Source organism: Oncorhynchus masou, chromosome 30 (assembly GCF_036934945.1).
Source record: "Oncorhynchus masou masou isolate Uvic2021 chromosome 30, UVic_Omas_1.1, whole genome shotgun sequence".
NCBI classification, from domain to species: domain Eukaryota; kingdom Metazoa; phylum Chordata; class Actinopteri; order Salmoniformes; family Salmonidae; genus Oncorhynchus; species Oncorhynchus masou.
Genome location: NC_088241.1, coordinates 27,784,074 through 27,796,084, shown reverse-complemented (window position 1 = coordinate 27,796,084; position 12,011 = coordinate 27,784,074).

Sequence of the window (12,011 nt, the reverse complement as noted above, 5' to 3'; positions counted from 1 at the left end):
GAGCTGAGATATAAATGCTATATTCAGGCTGTACTATCAAATCCTCACTAAAGTACTTCAGCAGGATCGCCAGTAGCGTTTAACAGGTTTTGTAAAGCATCCAGTGAAGAGTGTCTGCTAATCAAATGACTAACAATGATAGCATCCTGTGGGATCCTCAGTTTGCTGCCCTGCGTGGAAATTTCTTCACTTAAAAACACTGCCGTGAAGATTTATAGAGCCAGTATACTGGAGCAAACCAATGAGACAGACATTTAATTGCTGTTGCCTGCCTGGCTTGTATGCATTGTGTGAAATAAAATAAACCACATGGTCTGTGTGTGTGTGTGTGTGCATGCCTGTTTGTGCATTCCCGCGTGTGTGTGCTCGCAAGACAGCTGCCGGACCTAGCTCTCTGACTGCATTGTCTGTCTCCCTGTGTGGCTCGGCTTGGCAGCGGTTGTGCTGGTACGGGGGTGTACAGCAGGCATCTGTCTGGGCGCGAAGCATGGCAGTGTACTGTTCAACCCCCTGCAATGGCTGGCTGCTCTGAGGTCTGTCTATGAGAGTGGGAGTCTAGCAGGCAGGCTCCAGTCTCTGTGGTGGGGTTAAGCCCCAAACCAATAGGCTTATGGAGACCATGGGTTTACTAGTGCCCACACACATACGCCATTGACAACCACTCACAATCAGACAGATCACACATATGCCACAGCAACTGGCAGCTGATTACAATGTGTGAACACACAATGCCTTAACCTCTCTGGCCTATGTCCGTGTCACGCATCTGTTCGTGCGGCCATGCCACTGAATCTCAGTCTATGTTTTCTATACATTTTTTCACTAAATTAAACACCATGCCATTAATGAATTTAGTGGTCATTATAACGGCGAGGTGCGATCCATCCATGCCTAACATAATACAATAGCACACATGCCACCCTGGCCAACAGCCCTATCTCCCTGTTGGTGAACAAATTAAGGAGAGTGGGGCTGTGTGTTATCTTTTACCATATCTAATGTGTTATATACTCCTACATTCATTTCACATTTCCACAAACTTCAAAGTGTTTCCTTTCAAATGGTATCAATAATATGCATATCCTTGCTTATATCCTTGAGCTACAGGTAGTTAGATTTGGGTATGTTATTTTAGACAAAAATTGAAAAAAGGGGCAGATCCTATTAATAATGTTTACATACTGCTTTACTCATCTCATATGCATATACTGTATTTTAGTCAATGCCACTTTGACATGGCTCATCCTAATATTTATATATTTCTTAATTCCCTTCCTTTAGATTTGTGTGTATTGTGGGGAATTGTTTGATCTTGCACTTTTGGAGCTAGGAACACAAGCATTTCGCTACACCCGCAATAACATTTGCTACATTTGCTAAATATGTGTATGTGACCAATACAATTGGATTTGATGTCCTGGTAAAAAAAATAAAAAGAATAACACAACCATTCACTACCCACATTGACTAAAAGTTTCTCTCCCTGAAACAACTCAAAACGGTTCTAGAAGGTGGGAGCAAATCATTGACGATGGTTGATATGGTAAATCACCAACAGGCTATCAAGAGATTCGACAAAGCACTAGGTCAATGCAGGGCTGAATTACCTCATGGTTGTGGGCACACCACAACTGGGTAACACAGCTCAAACTGTCAACCGTTTCCAGACCTGAGTCCACCAGTAATGAGCTCTAGACAAACAGCCTGCTGAAGGTATGTCAAGTGTTGGATAAGTGAGGTTCTTTTGGATTTGGGTTGAGCAGGCAGAGTGAAGTAGAGACCAAACAATGTTTTTTTTTAAATGTATATAAAATAAAAAATAAAAACGCATAGTTTAAAATACCGAAATCATCAAACCAAACACAAAGGGAAAACAGGAAGTGATGCAGTCCAGGAGGCAGGTGTCCAATTTCTAAAGTTCTCCATAGCTCAAACAACTCCGTTATCCATGTGCACTAAGCAAATTACTCCATTACCTCTCTGCACTCAGGGACCCGCCATTATCTCTCTGCACACAAGGACCTGTCATTATTTCTCTGCACACAAGGACCTGCCAGTATCTCTCTGCACACAAGGACCCCCCCATTGGCTCTCTGCACACAAGGACCTGCCATTGGCTCTCTGCACACAAGGACCCCCCCATTGGCTCTCTGCACACAAGGACCTGCCATTAGCTCTCTACACACAAGCACCTGCCATACCTGTGGACTGCATTCACTTCCTGTGGACAGCCACCTAGAACACCAAAAGAGTAGGTTTTTATACACATTGAAGTCACATAATCAGTTCAATTGTCCAATGAAAATGCTTGCTGCATTAGTTGAATGAAAAGGGGCCATCAGTCACACCTGTGACAGTTACTCCTCACATCCAACATGGTCCCATTAGAATATGTCATCTTGAGGCATGAGGTCTTGCTACCAGGAATACATGTCTCCAGGGATTATTTTGTTTTCAGGATAATTTGCAAACTGCTCACCATTAGAGCAGGGCTCCCCAACTGGCGGCCCAAGGGACACATTGGACCCCCCCCCCCCCCCCAATTTTAAAAATAATCCATAATTTTCATTGTTTGGACATCCAAGTAACCAAAAATGTGGAAATCTGCATTCCCATGCATAATAGTGATCGTACTGGTGATCGTATACAAATGTAAGCAAGGTTTGAAATGATTTGAAATTATTTTAGTCAACAGCTATTTGCAGTCAATTTGCAGTCTATACATTATATTATTTTATTATTTGTAATTATGATCCAGCCCCCCAACCATCAGCTCAAGAAAAAACATTGTTCCGCGGCTGAATCGACATATAGTTGATGATCCCTGCGTTAGAGGAAGTCAAAGTAATCTTGGAAGAGGGGGTGGGGTTATTCCGCTCTCATCTATGTTTTTTCATTGGTTGAAGCAGCCTCTTCCTTGGTACAAAGGTCACGCTCTCACTCACACACGTACATGCATACACGCACGTATGGTATACTGTCCTCAAATATAGTGACATTTAACATAGTGACACCCAAGCTGACCTATTAGCTACAGTATGTCACTTATGGTGGGTAACGTCACATCAGAGTAAAGGTGAACAAAGGGCAACTAGGGGGAACTTCTCTCCACAATTCACATTGTAGGCTAATGTGCTTCTTTTCTCTCCTTCCTCTGGCAATGTGCACAGCCACGGATAAAAAGACGTTGTGACATGGGAACTCTGCCAAGGCATCTGTAAACACAGGAAGAGAATTCAATGGGAGACCGGTGTAATTAGTCTAATAAATGTTTTAACGTGGATGTATTGGAAACAAAGCAGAGCTTATTGCAGCACGCATGGCTTTTATTGTGAGACCTTGTAAGCGGATTGATGTCTTCTGCTCCGAGTCAAAGGGCTCTCTCATTCGGTGGCAATGAAACTAGTTCACGGGAGCACTTGCACTCACAAAACCGGTGTTCTACTACTGAGGAAGCAAAATGTGGAACTGCTCTCCTGTTTTTAATAATATGAGGATGCAATAAAAATGCGTGTATGGATTTTGTTTTAATTCAAGACCTTTTTTTTAATGATCTCATTAACCCCGATAAAAGATATATGAATGAAAAGTGGATGAGGGATTACAAAAGGAGAGCATGCTGATTTGATTCCGTTTTTGAACGATGTGCTAAGTAACATGGACGCTTGTTTGAAGCATCCATTAAAAAAGCCATGTGAGACTGTATGAATGGTGGTATGTAGAGTTTACTGAGGTACTGAGCAGGGTGACATGTTTCTGGTTTAATACTGTTACAATAGGCTGTCATGCTCATTACCGAGGAGGCGGCTGTACTGGTTAGGAACAGCTTGCCCAGAGCCTCTGGTAAGGACCTGCACACACACCAGACTGCCCTCCTTTAATAATGGGCTGGGGCTGCCAGTTAGTGCTTTGCTGGTTCCTGCCCTATAGATGTGGCTTTTGAGAGGGTGTCGGGGGGGGGTTGGAGGGGGCAGAGCGGGGGTCAGGCTCGCTCTCCACTGAGTGTCAGCTGGCCAAATTGCTGCCACATGAATGCATTGTGCACTTGTGATTGGGAAACTAAGGAAAATTTAAAAAAACATTTAAAATGGCTTCCTATGGCGCATAATTGAGCCCTAACGGGACACGGTTGAACTTGAACGCATCTTTTGCATCTACACAATCCAAGCTCGAGGGATGAACAGTGTGTAGACACAACACAACCATCTAAGCAGGGGTCTCTGAGCATGGAAGACGGAGGGTGAGGTATGTGAGAGGAGCTGGTCACATCATGGCCACCATGTGGATCCATCCAGTTACACAAGTTGTGTTGGTCTCTTATTTACTATGTCCTGTGCAGTGTTGGGGAGTAGTGAACTAACTACATGTATTTCAACTAGTCATTTAACTACATTTTGCAGTAGCTTGGTGGTACAGTAGTTGAACTAAATTCAAATATTGGTAGTGTTTTCAGTAGTTAATTACTTTCTTGCCATGTAGCGTGTAGCTAACTTCTGGAGCAACACAAGCATTTCCTTTCCTTTTTGGGCATCAGACCTGCCTAATTCTCATTTGAAACAATGTTTTTGTGTTTAATGGGATAAATTACACATTCTATTAACATCTGACTACAGAGTGATTTGTTCTTGCAATTTGTATTCTATGACATTTCAAGATTCTATATGATTTTATCTTTCATGAAGTAAAAGTAGCTTTAGTTAAGTAAACTATATTTTTGTTATTGGTAGCTTTAGTGTAGATTAACTTCTTCTAGTGTGAAGTAATTGGTAGCTTGGTAAACTACATTTTGAGAGTAGCTTCCCCAACTCTGGTCCTGTACTGCTTAATTAACCCCCGACGGGCTAACGTCATCAAGCTCAACTTTTTACATCTTCCTTTCTTGATGGAGGCAGATATATTTAGCCATTTAGTGTGGCACTGTGGGGTGGTTGTTTAGAGGAGTTTGCTGTGCGCCGTGGCCTTCTCAGTTGTAGATTACAGTTGAAGTTGTAAAAATGTTTGTGAAGTGAAAACCTCTCAGAGCTGTGGTGCTCGTGCCAAAAAATGGTCTTCACAGCAGCCCTCAAGTTTGTTCAGCTATCTATCTACCCAAGGGAATCACACACACACCTGCTCTTATTTTAGCTGTCAATGACCCCAAGTATTAAACCTTTTCACTACTAAAGCACCTAAAAACCATGTCTACATAACTATGCTGTAAAGTAAGAAGCTTAACCTCAGGCAAGCCAATAAACATCCTATATTCATTCAATGTCTCTCTAGTGGTGGAAATAGCTTGTTGTGGAATCTCCATCCTCTGTCTACATCTCATTCGTTTACTACTGTAAGCCTAGCCTACCTACTTGACTAGAATTAGCCTGAGATCTTAATTTGCTTGCAAAGTTAAGTCATCAAAATAACTCGGGAAAACAGACTCGTAAAGACATACACTAGCATTTCTATGACATTATGGAGACATTCACAATGCTTAGTCTTGTCTTGCAGCCGCGCAGCACTATTTAGTAAGCAAAATGGCTCTTTCAACACCACGTTATGTCCTTCTTTCGTTGGTTTCTCGTCCCACCATGTCTTCCAGCATGCTGTCAAAATGAGGCACATTGGAAATAGCTCCTATTCGATCCATGTCGCTTTACACCCAGCTTTTATAACGTAACGTGGCAACTATTACATGGTAAGGGACTAATGCTATATTTTCTCAGCTGGAACGTGGGAATTGCACCGCGGACACGGAGCAGTCTCGAGTCTCAGTAAATTAGTGCGTGAAGCTAAGTGAAAAGTGAGCCGCTTGCCAGCCCAGCGCCGCGCTGGTTTGTGATCCATGGGGAACCCGCTGCCCACATGTTATGAGAGGGAGGGAGTTGCGAGGGATTGAGAGAACCTATAGTGAAACGAAGTCCTCTTTCACTGGAGAGACACTCAAAACCCAGACCCTCTGACAGCTCGGAAATACTCATTTTAATATGGGGGAAAAGTGGATTTGGCCAGACAGTTTCGTTCTTCATGTGGAAACTCATCTGTCCTGACTCTCGTCTCTCTCTGATGTGAGGCACCCAGTGACTTTAGGAAGAGGAGATCATATTCGGACAAGCACGGAGTTAGGTCACGTAAAGGAAGGTTCTTCTGAGGTCTGGTAATACAGGGTGTGGGTCAGAGGCCATAGAGGGAGCTGGAGACATGGGTTTGAGAGGCAGGTTTGAGTGGCTCACAGGCTTCAGCATTCTACACTATCCTGCTCTGATGTGCATCTTTCACATATGCCTCTCTATTGGTCTTTACTTAATCAAACCTTGAGTTTCTGGGACTAAAATCTGTACACTGTAAGAATGCAGATGTGAAATGTAATGTTTTATTTAAGCTACATTGACATAAGAATGTGGACACCCCTTCAAATGAGAGGATTTGGCTATTTTCCGCCCCACCGTTGCTGACAGGTGTATACAGTCGATAGACACACATTGGCAGTAGAATGGCCCATACTGAAGAGCTCAGTGACTTTCAACGTGGCACCTTCATAGAATTACACCTTTCCAACAAGTCAGGGGCAGATCAAATGTCTGCCCTGCTAGAGGTGCCCTGGTCAACTGTAAGTGCTGTTATTGTGAAGTGGAAACGTCTAGGAGCAATAAGGGCTCTGCTGCAAAGTGGTAAGCCACACAAGCTCGCAGAATGGGACCGCTGAGTGCCGAAGCGCGTAGCGTGTAAAAATCGTCTGTCCTCGGTTGCAACACTCACTACGGGTTCTAAACTGCCTCTGGGAGCAACGTCAGCACAAGAACTGTTCGTCGGGAGCTTCATGAAATGGGTTTCCATGGCCGAGCAGCCGTACACAAGCTTGATCACCATGAGCAATGCCAAACGTTGGCTGCAGTAGTGTAAAGCTCGCCGCCATTGGACTCTAGAGTGGAAATGAGTTCTCTGGATTGATGAATCACGCTTCACCATCTGGCAGTTGGAAGGACAATTTTGAGTTTGGCAGATGCCATGATAACGCTACCTGCCCGAATGCAAAGTGCCAAATGTAAAGTTTGGTGGAGGAGGAATAATGGTCTGAAGCATTTTTTCATGGTTCGGGCTAGACCCCTTAGTTTCAGTCAAGGGAAATCTTAACTCTACAGCATACAGATATTCTAGGCAACAGTTTAGGGAAGGCCCTTTCCTGTTTCAGCAGGACAATGCCTCCGTGAACAAATGGTTTGCAGAGATTGGTGTGGAAGAACTTGACTGGCCTGTACAGACCCCTGACCTCAACCCCATCGAACCCCTTTGGGATTAATTGGAACGCCGACTGTGACTGGCCTAATCGCCCAAAATCAGTGCCAGGCCTCACTAATGCTCTTGTGGCTGAATGGAAGCAAGTCCCCACAGCAATGTTCAAACATATAGTGGAAAGCCTTCCCAGAAAAGTGGAGACAAAGAATAAGAGTCCCTGATGAAATCAGAGCCACGATTGTGGACCATGTCATGAACCACGGTCTTACAATGGAAGAGGCTGGTCAGAGAGTACAGCCTAATGTAAACAGGTTCACAGTGTCATGTGTCACATGGAATTGACGCTGGAGAGACGAAGCAGGTACGTTGAGTCAAACATTTAATAAGGAACGGACATGGAACGAGACAGGAACAGCGTCAGCATACAAGAAAACAAAGACAACAAACAATCAATGCATCAGCAGGGAACAGAGCAGGGGAACTGACAAATATAGAGGAGGTAATAAACAGATTGATAAGTGAGTCCAGGTGAGTCCAATATCGCTGAAGCGCGTGATGACGGAAGGCAGGTGTGCGTAATTGATGGCAGGAGTGCGTGATGCCGGGCAGCCTGGCGCCCTCAAGTGCCAGGGGAGGAATGAGCGGGAGCAGACGTGACAGTCATCAATTGTGCAAACATTCAGTAGGGAAAATAGGTAAACATGTACTCGTTGTTTACTTCTGTTACAGCATTTCATTCACAACAATACAGAAAAGTTGTAAAGGTAAATGCAAGTCTGAAAATCACAATGTACCGTAAGATATTTATGAGGAATACACAGTAATACAGTAATACAGCACAATTTGAATACAATATACTATCTGTAACACGATCTATTGGTGAATTCTACATGTCATATATATTACTGCACAACGACCTCGTGCTGGTGGCAGAGCAGCAGTATTCAATCATCAGACATTTGCAACATGGTCATAGCCAACAATTCCATCAGTCTAAGAGAGATCCAAAGTGCAATCATAAATGGCAACCATATCTTGGCAAATCAATTCTGTCGGCATTTCCACAATAGACAGACTTTTGAAAAGAATCTAATGACTATGAAACAACTCTACAAGGTGCCATTTGAGAGGAATCGTGACAGAGTGAAGGAGCTGCAGTACCAGTATGTCCAAGTAGGAGCTGCGGTAGCAGTATGTCCAGGTAGGAGCTGTGGTAGCAGTATGTCCAGATAGGAGCTGCGGTACCAGTATGTCCAGATAGGAGCTGCGGTAGCAGCATGTCCAGGTAGGAGTTGCGGTAGCAGTATGTCCAGGTAGGAGCTGCGGTACCAGTATGTCCAGGTAGGAGCTGCGGTAGAAGTATGTCCAGGTAGGAGCTGCGGTACCAGTATGTCCAGGTAGGAGCTGCGGTAGAAGTATGTCCAGGTAGGAGCTGCGGTAGCAGTATGTCCAGGTAGGAGCTGCGGTAGCAGTATGTCCAGGTAGGAGCTGTGGTACCAGTATGTCCAGGTAGGAGCTGCGGTACCAGTATGTCCAGGTAGGAGCTGCGGTACCAGTATGTCCAGGTAGGAGCTGCGGTACCAGTATGTCCAGGTAGGAGCTACGGTACCAGTATGTCCAGGTAGGAGCTGCGGTACCACTATGTCCAGGTAGGAGCTGCGGTACCAGTATGTCCAGGTAGGAGCTGCGGTACCAGTATGTCCAGGTAGGAGCTACGGTACCAGTATGTCCAGGTAGGAGCTGCGGTACCAGTATGTCCAGGTAGGAGCTGCGGTAGCAGTATGTCCAGGTAGGAGCTGCGGTACCAGTATGTCCAGGTAGGAGCTGCGGTACCAGTCTGTCCAGGTAGGAGCTGCGGTACCAGTATGTCCAGGTAGGAGCTACGGTACCAGTATGTCCAGGTAGGAGCTGCGGTACCAGTATGTCCAGGTAGGAGCTGCGGTACCAGTATGTCCAGGTAGGAGCTGCGGTACCAGTATGTCCAGGTAGGAGCTGCGGTACCAGTATGTCCAGGTAGGAGCTGCGGTAGCAGTATGTCCAGGTAGGAGCTGCGGTACCAGTATGTCCAGGTAGGAGTTGCGGTACCAGTATGTCCAGGTAGGAGCTGCGGTACCAGTATGTCCAGGTAGGAGCTGCGGTACCAGTATGTCCAGGTAGGAGCTGCGGTAGCAGTATGTCCAGGTAGGAGCTGCGGTACCAGTATGTCCAGGTAGGAGCTGCAGTAGCAGTATGTCCAGGTAGGAGCTGCGGTACCAGTATGTCCAGGTAGGAGCTGCGGTACCAGTATGTCCAGGTAAGAGCTGCGGTACCAGTATGTCCAGGTAGGAGCTGCGGTAGAAGTATGTCCAGGTAGGAGCTGCGGTACCAGTATGTCCAGGTAGGAGCTGCGGTAGCAGTATGTCCAGGTAGGAGCTGTGGTACCAGTATGTCCAGGTAGGAGCTGCGGTACCAGTATGTCCAGGTAGGAGCTGCGGTACCAGTATGTCCAGGTAGGAGCTGCGGTACCAGTATGTCCAGGTAGGAGCTACGGTACCAGTATGTCCAGGTAGGAGCTGCGGTACCACTATGTCCAGGTAGGAGCTGCGGTACCAGTATGTCCAGGTAGGAGCTGCGGTACCAGTATGTCCAGGTAGGAGCTACGGTACCAGTATGTCCAGGTAGGAGCTGCGGTACCAGTATGTCCAGGTAGGAGCTGCGGTAGCAGTATGTCCAGGTAGGAGCTGCGGTACCAGTATGTCCAGGTAGGAGCTGCGGTACCAGTCTGTCCAGGTAGGAGCTGCGGTACCAGTATGTCCAGGTAGGAGCTACGGTACCAGTATGTCCAGGTAGGAGCTGCGGTACCAGTATGTCCAGGTAGGAGCTGCGGTACCAGTATGTCCAGGTAGGAGCTGCGGTACCAGTATGTCCAGGTAGGAGCTACGGTACCAGTATGTCCAGGTAGGAGCTGCGGTACCAGTATGTCCAGGTAGGAGCTGCGGTACCAGTATGTCCAGGTAGGAGCTGCGGTACCAGTATGTCCAGGTAGGAGCTGCGGTACCAGTATGTCCAGGTAGGAGCTACGGTACCAGTATGTCCAGGTAGGAGCTGCGGTACCACTATGTCCAGGTAGGAGCTGCGGTACCAGTATGTCCAGGTAGGAGCTGCGGTACCAGTATGTCCAGGTAGGAGCTGCGGTACCAGTATGTCCAGGTAGGAGCTGCGGTACCAGTATGTCCAGGTAGGAGCTACGGTACCAGTATGTCCAGGTAGGAGCTGCGGTACCAGTATGTCCAGGTAGGAGCTGCGGTACCTGAATGTCCAGGTAGGAGCTGCGGTACCAGTATGTCAAGGTAGGAGCTGCGGTACCACTATGTCCAGGTAGGAGCTGCGGTACCAGTATGTCCAGGTAGGAGCTGCGGTACCAGTATGTCCAGGTAGGAGCTGCGGTACCAGTATGTCCAGGTAGGAGCTGCGGTACCAGTATGTCCAGGTAGGAGCTACGGTACCAGTATGTCCAGGTAGGAGCTGCGGTACCAGTATGTCCAGGTAGGAGCTGCGGTAGCAGTATGTCCAGGTAGGAGCTGCGGTACCAGTATGTCCAGGTAGGAGCTGCGGTAGCAGTATGTCCAGGTAGGAGCTGTGGTACCAGTATGTCCAGGTAGGAGCTGCGGTAGCAGTATGTCCAGGTAGGAGCTGCGGTAGCAGTATGTCCAGGTAGGATCTGCGGTAGCAGTATGTCCAGGTAGGATCTGCGGTAGCAGTATGTCCAGGTAGGATCTGCGGTAGCAGTATGTCCGGGTAGGACAATGCTGATGCATTGATTGTTTTTTGTCTTTGTTTTCTTGTATGCTGATGCTGTTCCTGTCTCGTTCCATGTCCGTTCCTTAGGTAGGAGCTGCACTAGCAGTATGTCCGGGTAGGAGCTGCACTAGCAGTATGTCCGGGTAGGAGCTGCGGTAGCAGTATGTTCAGGTAAACCATTGGTGTGCGCGTGGTATATTGTACAGGGAGTTTTACTGTACTTCAATGATGCCTGTATATACGTCTTGAAGTTGTAGATACCCATAAGAACAGAAAACACTTCTACTTTACTATACTCTGATTCTAGAATAGGCTATATAAAACTATCTTTATATTTTGTTTCTGTGTTACTATATAGAGAATAATGGAGCTGGAAGGACATGAAATGACCCACATTCTTGTTTTTGTGGACGAGACTGGGTTCAATCTGGCCAACGGCAGGAGACATGGCAACAATCTCATTGGACGCCGAGTCACAATTGGCACACCAGGCCAACATGGGGGCAATATTACAATGTGTGCTGCCATTTCTGAAAATGGTGTGAGCACACATATTCCACACATCGGGCACTATAACATCCAACTTCTCCTGGCCTTCCTCTATACACTTTACGGAGACCTAATACCAGAACACGAAAGAGGTTTAGTTATATTTGTCAAATGATGTCATTGTGTGGGATAATGTCAGCTTCCACCGAACCAACATCGTTAGGGAATGGTTTGCCGCGCATGAAAGGATAAGTGTAGTTTCTTCCACCATCCTCCCCATTCCTGAATCTGATAGAAGAGTTTTTCTCAGCATGGCGGTGGAAAGTATATGATTATCGGGCACAAGATCAGATGTCTCTGTTAGATGCCATGAAGGCTGCTTGTGAGGACATCACAGGTGATCATTGCAGGGGATGGTTGCGCCACGCAAGGAGATGTATCCCCCGGTGCCATCACAAGGGAAAACATCAGCCGTGATGTTGGCGAAAATCTCGGGCCAGACCAACAAGAGCAATATGATGTCCACCAAGAAG